General features: G+C 53.5%; 1 long non-coding RNA gene across 1 annotated transcript; it reads left to right on the top strand.

The window, feature by feature from the left end:
• The first annotated feature begins 2,191 nt into the window (after positions 1 to 2,191).
• LOC126935441 (uncharacterized) lies at positions 2,192 to 9,967 on the top strand. The gene is made up of 3 exons (XR_007719246.1): positions 2,192 to 2,359; positions 2,742 to 3,807; positions 9,623 to 9,967. It is a non-coding gene; the product is annotated as an uncharacterized LOC126935441 (long non-coding RNA).
• The last annotated feature ends 3,952 nt before the right edge of the window (positions 9,968 to 13,919 follow it).

Here is a 13,919-nt window from a genome sequence, read left to right as displayed (position 1 = left end):
AGCCTGGGCAACAAGAGCAAAACTCCATCTCAAAATAAAATAAAATAAAATAAGAGATATTGACAATTGGGGAAGAGGGAGAGAGACTGGAGCATCTAGCTCTTGTGAACACCCAAAACACTGGATAATGTGGAGACCCCCTGACCTTCTCCTGACTGTGGGCTGCTGGGTTCGTTAATGGTAGAGTAGCTTAGGATGAGCTCCTTCGTTCAACCCAAAGAGCAGGGGCTCACAGAGGTGTGTTGGACTCACTTTCGCCCTGCTACCTCATACTAAAAACCCCTGGGTCAGAGGCTCAGAGACCTGAGTTCCATCTGTGGCTGTCTGAAACCTCCAAAAAACCATTTCACTTCTCTGAGTCTCAGTCTCCTTGTCTGTACGTGGGAATGATTTTAATGCTCACTGTCCTGCTTATCTCAAGAGACTGTGAGGTTGATCAAAAGAGACAAGGGGTGTGGAAGGGAAAGGGTCCAAGAAGAGCACTTTTCACAGTCATGAGTGCAGGAGGCAGTTCCGCCTGTGCTGCTATGGGATCTTAGGCAAAGCAGCAACTTCTTTCAGCTCCAGTTTTTCTCACTTTAAAATGACAACAGGCCAGGAGCGGTGGCTCACGTCTGTAATCCCAGCACTTTGGGAGGCTTAGGCAGGCAGATTGCTTGAGTCTAGGAGTTCTAGACCAGCCTGGGCAACACGGCAAAACCCCATCTCTACTAAAAATACAAAAATTAACTGGGTGTGGTGGTGTGCGCCTGTAATCCCAGCTACTCAGGAGGCTGAAGTGAGAGGATTGCTTGAACCCGGGAGACAGAGTCTGGAGTGAGCTGAGATCGCACCACTGCACTCCAGTCTGGATGACAGAGTGTGACCCTGTCTCAAAAAAATGAGTAAAATAAAATGATAATAATATTTTGCGGCCGGTGGCTCAAGCCTGTAATCCCAGCACTTTGGGAGGCCGAGACGGGCGGATCACGAGGTCAGGAGATCGAGACCATCCTGGCTAACACGGTGAAACCCCGTCTCTACTAAAAATACAAAAACCTAGCCGGGCGAGGTGGCGGGCGCCTGTAGTCCCAGCTACTCCGGAGGCTGAGGCAGGAGAATGGCGTAAACCCGGGAGGCGGAGCTTGCAGTGAGCTGAGATCCGGCCACTGCACTCCAGCCCAGGCTACAGAGCAAGACTCCGTCTTAAAAAAAAAAAAAAAAAAAATATATATATATATATATATATATATATATATATATATATATATATTGCATTACAGAGTTTCTGTGAGAATGGAGTAATACCAGGAAAGCACGTAGCACAGTGCCTCACACAGGGAGCGCGTTCGCTAAACGTTAGTCACAAGTGTGATTGATCACAAGTTAATCACAAGTGTGGTAAGAATAAGTCCCGCGTTAATCAGGATTCTGGTGTGAAAATTGCTGAGCCCTTCATGCTCTTCCCCGCTTGCAGACGCCAGAGGGCGACATAGACGGCGGGACTCTAGCCGCCAAGCACGTCCGCCGCAGACCCATAGTCGGCCACGCGGTGGCGCTAAGCCACACAATATCCGGTTTTCCGCAGGCTTTGGGGGACAGAGGGCTGACCCGGGGAGAGCGGAGACCGGGTAAGGGGGCCTTGGGAGCCAGGGAGCCCTGAACCAGAGGGTCGAGGACCCTTGGACCGAGTATTCTCCGGGCTCCCGGGACACAAGATCAGCTGGGAATGAATGGGTCCTGGGCTTTTGTGAATCTGAGTGGGGCATCCCCTCCTCTGGGCGCCGGGCTGCGCCCCCTTCCCCTGGGCAGCCGCGGGGCCGTGACGCCTGGCGGAGGGGGCGCGCATCTTGGCGCGCGCCTGTCCTCGCAGTGGCTCATTCATCGCCGCCGCGGCACGCCGTTGCCATGGGGACGTGATGCAGGCGCGAGGAGCGGGAGGGAGAGGGAGGCCCCGGGTGACGTCCGCGCTCTTCTCGCAGCTCGTCTCCCGCGGCCTCCCAATTCTTGCCTAATTTGGAAGAGAGCCGCAGCCCTTCTGCTGATGCGCGCGCGCTGGCGCCTTTTTAAGGCAACTGGCGGAGTGGCGGCTCCACCAGAGCCTGGGAGCTGCCCCCGCCCCCGAGCCGCGAGCCCTTCGCGGGGCCGGGGCCCGGGGAGTCCCCGGCGCCGCACGCCCCCACCACCCCCATCTTAGCGCCCCCCACCCTCTATGGGGACATTTCAACCAGGGAAAAGGGAGGTCCTGCCCTTGCCCCTCGCCCCCGCCCCCCTCCTCCAACAGGGGAGACTTCTGTCCAAACCTTGGAAAGAAACGAGATGCCAGGCCTAGCGCCTTCGGGGATCCTCTCTGGACAAGGCCACAGGGTGAAAACACCAGGTGAGGACTTCACTACCCTTGGGGCCACCATGGGATCCTGGAGACCTTTGCCTCCCTCCAGGCCCCCCGGCCCCTTAACCTTTTTCTCCCTGTGCTCAGCCTGGAGCAGAGTTAGGATCCCAGGAAAGCCCCTTACCAGTTGCTCCAACCTCCTCCTTAAACTGGAAGGTAAACTGAGGCCCAGAGAAAAGTAGTGATTGACTAGTTCCTGGAGGGAGAGCATGGGCTAGAGCCCACGGCCGCTGACCTCCTGGCCAGAGGTCAGGCCATTCCTTATGGTTGAGCTTAGCCAGCCCCGTGTGCCAGTCCCCAGCCTCTGCCCTGCACCAAGCAGAGGGGCTGGACACCTTTGTCATGACACCAACTGCCTCTCCTTCCCCAGCACAGTCTGGACCTGGGCGGGGTTTTTAGAGAAGCTTCTGGACACCACTCCACGACAGACCAACCAGGTTGCTGCTGCTTGCAAACATCGCCTGCATTGAAGGATTCCTGTAGCCACCAGCTCTGGAACTTTCTGGAACCAAACCTTTCCCCAGACTGCCTACAAGGACCAGTTTGCTTCTGGATGTAGGTGTGGCCTGCAGGGGTCTGGCAGGGCTCCCCAGAGTCAAGTGGACCCAGCCCTTTGGAACCCCTGCCTGGTCCTGTTGACTTCTGCCCTCTCCCTGCAGCACTTCCTGGAGGTGTTTGACGGGGACCTGGGACGACAGCTGGGAAGTGCCTGACGTATTCTCAAGAAGCTGCAGATTCCAGACATCTCTGGGCCCCTCTCTGGACTGGGATGGGGGACCCAGAGGTGGAGAAGAACACACAAGCAGCACTTGAGGGCTCCAAGGGTGGCGAGGAGAGAAGTTTCTGCTCTGGTACAGCTAGCCCTGGGACCCTGAATGGTGCTACAATGGAGCGTCCACCCCCAGCGCCAAGCCCTCAGTGCAGAGGGGAAGACTCAGGCGGCTCTCAGACAGACACAATTTGCCAAGGTCACACAGCAAGTCAGGGTGCCGCTAAGACTAGGACCTAGAGCTCCGCCTCCTGGCCCAGGCTTCTCAGCACCTGGACCCCAGAGGCCAGCCTGTGGGAGGCCCGCATGGCCACTGCACCACAAACCAAGGACCTAGTCTGGGTTCACCTCCACCAAGTGCTGGCCGTGAGTCACTTGGGTCACTCCACTCTCTGCATTAGGCCTCAGTCATCCAAGACCATCTTTCAAGGGCCCTCACTCCAATTATGAGTCTGGGACTTTCTGAAATTGAGCATTTTGGCCAGGCTGTGGGGGCCCTCTGTGGCCACCTGTAAGACACTGCCGAGGGAACTTTCCTCCTCTCACCAGACTGAAGCTAAGAAGTGCTGGAGACAGAAGTTGCTTTAGCCACAGGCTGTGTAGACCACCTGAGGATGATCTGGGAGTCTGTTTTGTGCACCTTGGAACCCATCGGATCCCTCCAATGGTGAGTTCCCTGGTGTACCTAGCACCAAGCTGTGAGAATGACCCCCAATGGGTTGGGTGGAAGAAGCAAAACTACAGGCTCAGTCCCAGTACTTATTCCCCTGTGTCCACACAGGCCAGGTCTCCAGGGTCCCTGCCCATCCAGGGCTGAGGACGTGGTCCTCTGGGAGCCTTCAGGCCCACTCGGACCCTAGCATTGGGCAATGGGCTCATCCCCACCTGAAACTGGGGCTTGGGGTTGCAGCATTCAACTTCCAAAGCCCAAGAGGCACTGGGACAGGTGGCCCAGCAGGCTCAGAGATGCTCAAGTACCAGAGGTTGGGAGGGCCCTTTGAGGCTAAGGGGTCTGACCCACTGCTATTTTGCAAATACAAAAACTGAGGCCCAGTGAGGGGGAGAGGTTTGCAGAACACCCCCAGCAGGCTAGTGGCAGAGCTGGGAACAGAATCTGCATCTTCCGCTGCTCCTGTTCAGAACTATTCCCCTGCACCAAACACAATCCACTGACATCTAGACTGAGCTCACCTCTTCTTCTTCCTGGACCTTGGACTCCTTTTGCAGAAGACTCTCCGAACTAACAGCCTGTCAGGGCTGGCAATTCAGGGGTTTTCCCTTCAACCTGATGGTCCTTTCCACCAAAGCTTCCTAGTGCTCCTCCCCTCCCACCAGTGCTCAGCCCTTCTTGGCTTCAGAAGCTGCTCCATCCTCAACCGTAAAGGTCACTCTCCCCTGCTCACCATGGTTCACCCAACTCCCTGTGGTTCCCGCATTCCCAGGCATGGAGAGCACCATTCTCCCAGCTCGTGGGGGTCTCTTCTTTGTTGCCCCTAGGCCCAGTCCCTGACCCTCTCTGACCACTGGAGCCTTAAACCCCATCAGTCTTTCCTGGGACGCCCTGGACTGTTCCCTGCAGACTCCCTCTCTGCTGGCCCAGGGCCTGTGGGAGTAATGATGGCAGGCATGTCATAGGGCTGCTGTGAGGTTTTCATGAATTAATACGCTCATCAGGTACACAAGGTATGAGTAGGTGCCACATCTGTAAACTCCCATGTTACGAGCTGTGCCCTGTTAGTAACAAGGAGAGACTTGGAGCTGGAGCCTCTGGAGGCCGAGGCACCTGTGGGTGAAAGGGGAAGAAAGGAGGTGCCAGCCTGGAGGAGTTTTTAGTAATCAGAGATAATGGGAGCCACAAGGGTCTTAAGCTGGGAAGAACATGGTCAGGTCGGCTTCCAGAAGAATGGCAAGGGGAGCTGGGCTACTGAGCACCAGAGGGGTGTGTTGGGCCTAGCCCAGGCCCTCCATCCCTGGCTTGGTGAGCAGTGAAGGGGGAGCTGCTGCCCAGGGAAGAAGCTTGCTGGGGCCTGAGCCAGAGCCCTGAGGGGCACTTTGAGTATATCCCTTGACTTTTCCAGGCTACAGCCCCAGCCTGGCTTATTCCATCTTGTGCTCTCACACCTGGCCTGGACCAAAGCTGCTAGTGGGTACCCAGGCTATTTCTACACTTGCAATGCCAGTACATGTGCTGCCTCCTGAACCAGCCCGTGCAGTCTCTGCATAGCCTTGTTCAAAATTATATTTTTCATAAAGTTAAGATAACGACCAACATTCTGCCATTGAGCATTTCTTGTGCTCCTTTTATGCATCAGGCATTTTCTGAGTGTTTTAACTACTTAACTCCTTTAATGCTCACATAAGTCCCTTGATAGAGGTGCCATCATTCTCCCCACTTCTGTATTTAACAAATTTGTAAACTGAGGCACAAAATGTTAAGTCACTTAACTGACCAATATCACAGAAGCAATCTGTGGAGGAGGCAGGACTCAGCCCAGATTCTCCTCCCCCTGCCACCCCCTCCTGCCCCAGGTACATCCCTGCCCGCTGGCCTTTCCACGCGGACCATGTCTCTCCCACCGCCTCTTGATGGTCCTTCAAACGTCTGCAAATGCCACACCACCCCTCAAGCTTCCTCTTCTCTGAGGAACATCTCTCCATTCCTTCCATCTTTTAAACATTTCTTACAAATGTTTATGAAGCACTTTACTCCACACTGGAATTAACAGTGGGCAAAGCAGTCACGGTCCCCGCCATGGTGACCACAGTCTAGTGGAGAAGAGGCAATAAATTCCTCACCAAAATAAAGTATTAAATCGCCATTTCGCCAAGTGCCAACAGAGGCCTGGGGTGCCTGCGAACCTGTAGCTGAGGATTTGGCCTCATCGGGAAGGTCAGGGAAGGCTTTCCAGAGGAGATGATATTTGGGCTGAACTAACAGGGGAAAATAGGAAGAACTCGGCAGAGGAGAGAGGCAGCGGCACCCCAGGGGAGGGAACAGCATGTGCAAAGGCACTGTGGTGGCCAGGAGAGTGGCAGGCCAGGGACTGGAAGAAGGCTTATGTAGCTGGAAGAGAGGCAAGGGGGTGCATGAGGCCAGACAAGCTGGAGGGCTTACCAGAGTCAGGCCTGGGGGATGCCCTGGGCCCTGCCTCACAGCCTCGGGTGCAGTTGGCCCTTCCTCATTGGCTGCTGTGCTCAAGGCTAGGCTTGGACCCAGAGCATAAGTTCTAGAGCCAAACCTCCTGGCCCTAACAGAGGCTGCCCTCTCTCCACTTTTGCTGCCTGTCCCTGTTAACACAACCTCAGCTACAGTGGTTTCTTTTGTGGCTACCTGGCACCGTGTCAAGTCTCATTTATGAGGCCACACTCCTCTGTCCACCCAGCCACCCACCCAGCACAGCCTGGCCCAGTCAGCACTGACTTGCTACCAGCAGCTCAACTCAAATGCACCTACTTGGGGAGGCCAGTGCCGACTCCTCAGGCAGGGTCATCCCTCCTTTTGCTCTCCCCAAACTCCCAGTATGCCTCTTTGACGGCCGTATCCCACTGAAGTTGCTGGATGGACCCCTTGCTCTCTCACCAGCCTGCAGGTTCCATGAGGCCGAGACCAGCTGTATGTGGGCACCATCACGTCACTGCAGAAGCTGGCACAAATTCCACCCTCAGCTGTTTGTTGCATGAATGACTTACTCGCCTGAGCCCCTGCCCTATGTCAGGCCTTGTACTGGATGCTGGGAACATGAAGACCAGGTGTAGATGCTGGTAGGGGAGACAGCCAAGTAAACACGCAGGGACAGCGCGGAGTGCAGAGTGTGGTGACGAGGAAGCACAGGGGCTGGGGGCACTGAGGGGGTCCCCGGACTTCACTGGAGGACCAGCAGGGCCAGAATTCGCCAGTTGGGAGTGGTGGTGGAGACGACTATGAAAATGGATGTGAGGAAAGTCCGCCTCCTCCAGTCTCCCCAGGGCACAAAGTGGCCGCTGCTCTGCATTTGAAAAGTGGCTTTAGTTGATTAGGTTTCTTTCCCCTCTTGAAATGTGGCTGCTCTGACTTGCTCCTCACTGCATTCCTTGCGTCCTCTTCTCTCAGCCCTGCCTTCAGGACATTGCCCACAAAAGTTTCATCTATTCCCACCTGGGCTCCACTCTCCCCCTCCCACCCCCTCCATGGTTCGATGTCCCTCACCTTCCTGGCTCTCTGCTCATTCACCCAGCTCTGGCCGTCTCAATGCGTGGGTGCCAGCCTGCACCCTCTTTACATGAGCTTTGTTGATTTCATAACCATAAATAGATAAAATGTTCTGAATGCTTTCATGTGCAAGTAGAATTGAGGGAGTGATAGCATAATGAAAAGGCCTCAGGAAAAGGAAAACAGCCTGCTAAGATGCAGCGGAAGACAACACGGCCACTGCACAAGCCAGCTCTGCGTGGGTTTCCTATTCTCACTGCACTGACCGCGGAGCTGTGGACGCAGGATGGGGAGGTGCTTAGGAATCTGTTAGAAAACCTTTCCCTGGTTTCAAATCCACCAATTCAAAAGAACAACCTAGAAAAAAACATAGTAGAAGTCAGGAAAATCTGGGTTCAATTGTGGATGTATCTCATTCTAGCTGTGTGATCCTGGGCAATTTAATCAATATCTCTGAGAAGACATACAGAGATTCTTCCCCTGGGTCAGACTGGAGGCTTCGGAAGGCCCAAGATCCCACAATACCTTCCTTTTCCTCCCATACATAAATTTTGTCTTCCTTACAATGCCTTAATCACCAGCCCTGAGACCCCCTGCCCAAAATGCAGTCCTGCAGACTAGGGTTGGAATAGGGATGGAATAGGGTACCCTGTCTCCTCATTGCCTTTTCCAACACCTGTTGCAGGAAGTGGAGCGTCATCCTGCATGGGGAGGATACATCTCCACAGCCACAAAGGAGGCTGGAAACCAATAAAAAGCCTGGCCCATTGGGCTTCCCACCTCTCCTCCTTTAAGTTGTGCAGGAGCACTACTTCTCTCTGGCATTTGGAACAGTAAAGGGAGTTGAAATGATAGCTTGGTATACCCTGGGTTAAGAGAGCTTTCTGGGTGAGAAAGAGAAACAAGTGGAGATATTCGTTGTGTGAACTCATCCTCTGGTCTAAGGATGGCAAACTTTTTCTCTAAAGGATCAGTTAGTAAAAAAGGGTCAAAAAGTTCTTTAGGCTTTTGAACCATGTGGTCTCTGTTGCAACTACTCAGCTCTTCTATTGTAATGTGAAAACAGCCATAGACAATGAGTAAATGAATGAATGTGACTGTATTCCAATAAAACTTTATTTACAAAAAGAGGCAGCAGGCTAGATGAGGCTAGATTTGCAGTCCATAGTTTGTAAACCCTAGCCCTATCATGTGGTGCAAGAGAGAAAGCTTGGATTGGGAGCAGGAACTAGGGGTGAGGCTCAGCATTGCCAGAGACTTGCTGTGTGACTTTGATTAAGTCATTATCCGTCTCCGAGCCTTTGTTTCACCATCTATCAAATGAGCATCATAATATCAGTCAAGGCTGGGTGTCGTGGCTCACATATGTTATTCCAGCACTTTGGGAGGCCAAGGTGGGAGGATTGCTTGAGGTCAGGAGTTCAAGATCAGCCTCGGCAGGAAAAAACTTTCAATTATCTGGGTGTAGTAGTTTATGCCTGTAGTCCCAGCTACTCGAGAGGCTGACACAGAGGATCATTTCAGCCCAGGAGTTTGAGGTGGCAGTGAGCTATGATCAGACCACTGCACTCTAGTCTAGATGACAGAACAAGACAGTATATAAATAAAAATAATGATATCAGTCAGATTTGTCATGAGAATGTATCTAACAGGCCAGAGCAAATCTGGAGTCTTTTTGTCCCTCTGCTCCATAATGTTAAGTGGATTTGCACCCACTGCCCATGCCAACCTCACCTGGCCATGCCCTTGCCTGCTGAGGGTGGCAGCGGCCTGCCAGAAAAGAAGGTGTCTGTCTCCAGGGTCAGATTCTTCATCTGTCTTTCCAAGCTCGAGCCCCAAGTGACCCCATTTCTGTAGCAAGCCAAGCACAGGAGGAAACAAGGAATTCCTTTCTTTCCACCATCCAGTCGTTTGGCAGGAAGCTACAGTTCACTTGAGAGAGTGATGTGGCTGCAGTGGCTGGTGGCCAGGCTTTGGAGGAGGCCTTTGAGACTCAGGCTGGGAATAGAACTGTGAAAAATGGGCGTCAGTGCTCTTCTGGAACATTCACCTGTGGCCACAAGTTAAGTAGTTGCAGCTGTGGTCTCATTGGTGACTTGCAGCACCACCAATTGCATCAATGCATCTTTCTTGGACCATCTTGCCCACCTGTCTGGTCTGACCACTACTGCAAGCTTGCATCCTTTGGCATATTGTCATTTTCTCTGAAGCCCCATTCAGTGATTCATTCATTCATATTCTTTCTGTCTCTCCCAACTTCCCTTCCCTTCCTCCCCCTTTCTCTTTCTCGTAGACACATTTGTCCAGAGCAAGACAAGATCACACTTTGACAGCCCTCTGTCAAGATCCTTGCTCCATATCTCCAGACTAGCAGCCAGGAGTCTCCATGCTGTTCTGAAGAAGCAGATTCCTCAGCTACCCTTCAACTCCTTCCCAGGAGATAATCCTCCTCCAAATCTCTGGAAAAGATACACCTCCTCTTCTCTGATAAAGGCTGGGGGGTGATGCCCCTCCCCCAGGTTCCCAATAAAGCTGTGCAAGACAGGGGCAAGGGAACTCACGGCCCGTTTTTGCTACAAAAACCCTTTTTCGGAAAAAATAATAAAGAAAGGAATCAGCCAATCCCTCCTCGATGCCATCACCTCTTCTTGGTGATTTTTCGGGGAAGGAGTGGGTGGGTTGCTATGGCAACAGATGCGAGCTCTTCTCAGTAAAGAAGGGACCTTGATTTTTTTTCTCTCTCATTCTCTCAGTTGTGTGTGTGTGCGTGCATGTGTATGTGCGCCTGTGTGTGTGTGTGCATGCGCGCTACGCATGCCTGTGCCCACACCAGGATTTTTTTTTTTTTTTTTTTTTAGAACTAAAGAAAGCCCTTCTCTTCTCTCAGCTCTCCAAATATGGAGTGATGGAAAACCACTTACTCCTGCAGGCCAGGGAGAATTCAGGATGATTCAAGAGAAAAGGGAGAGGTCATGTGGGGCTCCTTTCCTCCATGTTTTTACTAGAGATTGCATGCAACAAGAGAGCTTTGTAAATGGTTAGGGGGCCCTTGGAAAGAGGAGAATATGCTAGGTGGAAAGGGGTGAGCAAGATATAGATGGTGCAGGAGCCCAACAGGTGACATCAGAGAGGGCAACAGAAGCTATACTGAGTCTGGGGATGCATGCACATCCCACCACGCCATCAGATGCTGAAAGACCCAGAGCAGACTCAGATATGGACACAAACACAGACACTGACAGAGAGGCATATGGAAAGTTGTAGACATAAATACACACAGGCACAAACATAGAACTGCACACAACATAAGAAGTTGGAGACCAAAAAAAAGACAGACATAGATGCAGACATAGGTAAACACATAGATATACAGGGGTACAGACTTGCAGCTACAAAGACACATGCAAACAGATAGAGATATAGACGTGCAACCACGTTCAGACAGGTTTAAAGGCAAACACACAGGACACACAAACACAGTCTCAGTCAAATGAACACAGGCGTGTCCGCGCGCGCGCACGCACACACACACACACACACACACACACACACACACACAGTCTGGCTCTTTTCCTTCAATTGCCCAAGCATCCTTGAGCGGTATTGCATAGCTGGAGATGCTGCACGCTTGCCCAGTAGGTTTGGCTGAGAGGCTGTACTCTCCCATTCCTTCTACACACTCACCCCAAAGCCCCTCTCCCAATTCACTCCCTTGCCCACTTTCCCACAGCCAGTAGGCTCTGATGCCTCCCCCATCTCAGGCTTCTAATTCTTAGCTTGTTCTGCTGCTGCTGCCTGCCACTTGGGGGAGAGAGTGGGGTGACTCAGCCAGGCCAGGATGACTCACACTGCCAGTATTTTTAGCAGCGGCCAGGAGCTCTCTAGTGTGCCAGCCGCCCCCCTCCTCCTGCTTGCTATTTCGGAACCGTCACTGGTGATATAAATAGCTCCTCTCCCACGGCCTGAAGCTGCTGCCAAGCTATTTTTGGTTCTGCACGGTTAAAAATAGCTTCACGGAGGTGGGAGGCAAGGGGAGTGGGAGCTGGCCTAGGGAGAGGAGACATCGGGGCATACAGAGCTTCTCAACTTGAATCAGAGTGGGCGAACTAGGATAAGCCCTTCTCTACCCCCTCCCTTGTCCCTTTCTAGACCCTTCTTTCCTTCCAACGTGCTTCTTCCCATTCCATTCTTCTGGAAAAAGCCAGGGGTTCTTCCCTTGAGCCCAGTTCTCCTCCCTTGCTTACTTCACCCCTAGAGCCCAGAAATCTTGGCTCCCTGCAAAACCCCCATATTCATTCACAGAAAATAAGGGGACAGTCAAAGGGGAGGCTCACTCTGAGGCCTGTGGGTACCCAAAGCCCTATTTCGATGTCCCCGGCAAATCGTAGCCTGACTTCCCTGGTGGCTCTTTCAGCACCACGGACAGCGGTTGGCGCCCCATTCCTTCACTGCAGATTCGCTCAGATTGCTGGAAGCCATGGGACCCAGCCAGTAGACTCCTCTTATCGTGGAGAGGGACACTCAGAATGCCTCACAGGCAGCTTTATCATCAGTGGGTGAAGAACACAGGAACAACCCCCCTGGAATTTCATAGGGAAGGGGATCCAAAGATCAAGGGTTGTTGAAATGGAAGCTTGAGAAAGGGGTGGGTAGGTACATTAGAGGTCAGATTGAGATGAAAGAAGCAACACAGACCCATGTCCAGGAGGAATCATCTCTCTGTCATCCAGATCAATAGGGTTAGAGACTGTGGCAGACAGACACACGGACATCATTCCCTCCACCTCAGTTGCGACACTGACCACAGGATGGCCCCAACCTCTGCCAAAATGCATAAGACACAAGAATAGGGTCTCTACACCTTGTACCCCTCTTCTAAGACATACTTCTTCTCAGCTGCCTCTCCTCCCACTCTACCTCTGTTGCTATCCCCCCTTTCCATGAGGAGTGGGGAGTTCCCTGGCCCCAAGCTGTTCTTTTTGATGTCAAAGTTAATCTCCATGCTTCCTGTGTGACTGGGAATTCCCAGTCCCACCCTCTAATTTTTAAGTGGCCTCATTTCCAGCCTCTTAAGCCATTCCATGCGCACACAGCTACTCCATCAAACGAGACTTCAGATAAGAACATTCCCAGCCCACTTGCTTCTTGCATTATTGAATCCCGGGGTAAGAACGGCACCTCCTTGCCCCTGTAGAGAACAATAATCTGTGGTGAAAAGAGAAAAAAGCGGGCGTGGGGGGTGGGGATAAAGCAAAGGTGACAGGATATGGAGAAGAAGGAAAGGGGAAGCTTCAGGGGTCAAGGCACTAAGCTGAGCCGACCAACAAACACGCTAAGAGAAAAAAGAAACGAAGGTGGGGAGTGGAGAGTTGAAGGTGGAGAGGCAGAGCCAGCAGCCCTAGCGCCGCAAATGTGGAGGCGGTGGAGGGAACCTGGCGAAAATACAGGGTCCCTGGTAGGTGCAGGGGTCATAGAGGGTCCAGCGCTATCCCTTTGCTTCTCGGCTGCTCCCCCATCTTGCCCGCCTAGGCAGGGCGGGGAGCCCTCCGGAGCGGTGCGGAGGCAGCGAGGCCCCGCCCGCCGCCGCCGCAGCCGCGGCAGCCGCCGGAGGATTCCTGTCCTAATATGGAGCTGGGATTCCCCCGGCCCCGCCCCCGCCCCCGGCCCGCGGGGAGACCGAGGCTGGCAGCAGGGCGGGGGGAAGCGCTCGCTTGGGGGCCGGCAACGGGGGGAAGGGATGCCTAAGTGCAGACCCAGGTCCTCGCCGTGTCCCGCGTCCCTGCCTCAGTTTCCCCTGTCAGTAAGATTAATTAGCTGAGAGGGAAACCAAGAATCACTGCAGACTACAGCGCTGGTGTTGGTTTCTATTCCTGGCTGTGGGAAAACAGGATCAACGCCAAATTCAGCTGGTCCCTTTCCCACCGGACTCCCTTTCCACCCATCCTAGGGACTTAGACCCCCACGAACACCCCCTGATTAGCCGCTAAGTCCCAATTTGGGAAGCGGGGGTGGGGATTTTTTCTTTGAAAATGGCCAAGGGAATCCCAGGTTAAGTAGTCCCCAGAGAGGAACCCCAGCTGTGACCTGTCCCACGGAGGCCAAGGAAAGTCCTCCTTCCCTGCATGTGAACGTGACCTTGTTTGTCAAGTAACGAGGGGGATTTGTAGACAGTCTTATTCCTCCCCATTCACTCAACTCCTCAGAAAAATTAGTGTCAGTGCCGGCCCCTCTCTGCCCTCTGCAAACTCCTGCCGGGGGCTTCAGGCCGCCCTAACCCTGGCCCTGTCGCTTCCCTCAACTGTACGCGTTCGGACGCCAGGGTCCCCACACCCCATTCAAGCTTTCCTAACGCAGCGCCTGCCTCTCCGCTCAGCTCCCTCCAGGCTCGGCCCCCTCCGCAGCCTCCTGCTCCCCCCTCGCCCGCCCCCCTCCCGCTCTCATTCTACGTCATGAGATGACGTCGGAAGCCGGGCGGGAGGAGGAGCCCCCCTCCCCAGTCAGCGGCTCCCGCTGCAGCTTGCTTAGCCCAGCCTCCCGCTCTCCCGCCCCCCCGCTCTAAAACGAGCCCCCCACGCCTGGCAGGAGCTATA

The sequence above is a fragment of the Macaca thibetana genome, chromosome 14 (genome assembly GCF_024542745.1).
Source record: "Macaca thibetana thibetana isolate TM-01 chromosome 14, ASM2454274v1, whole genome shotgun sequence".
Classification (NCBI taxonomy): domain Eukaryota; kingdom Metazoa; phylum Chordata; class Mammalia; order Primates; family Cercopithecidae; genus Macaca; species Macaca thibetana.
The sequence above is the reverse complement of the archived record's forward strand: the minus strand, read 5'-3'. Positions and strand labels throughout refer to the sequence as shown.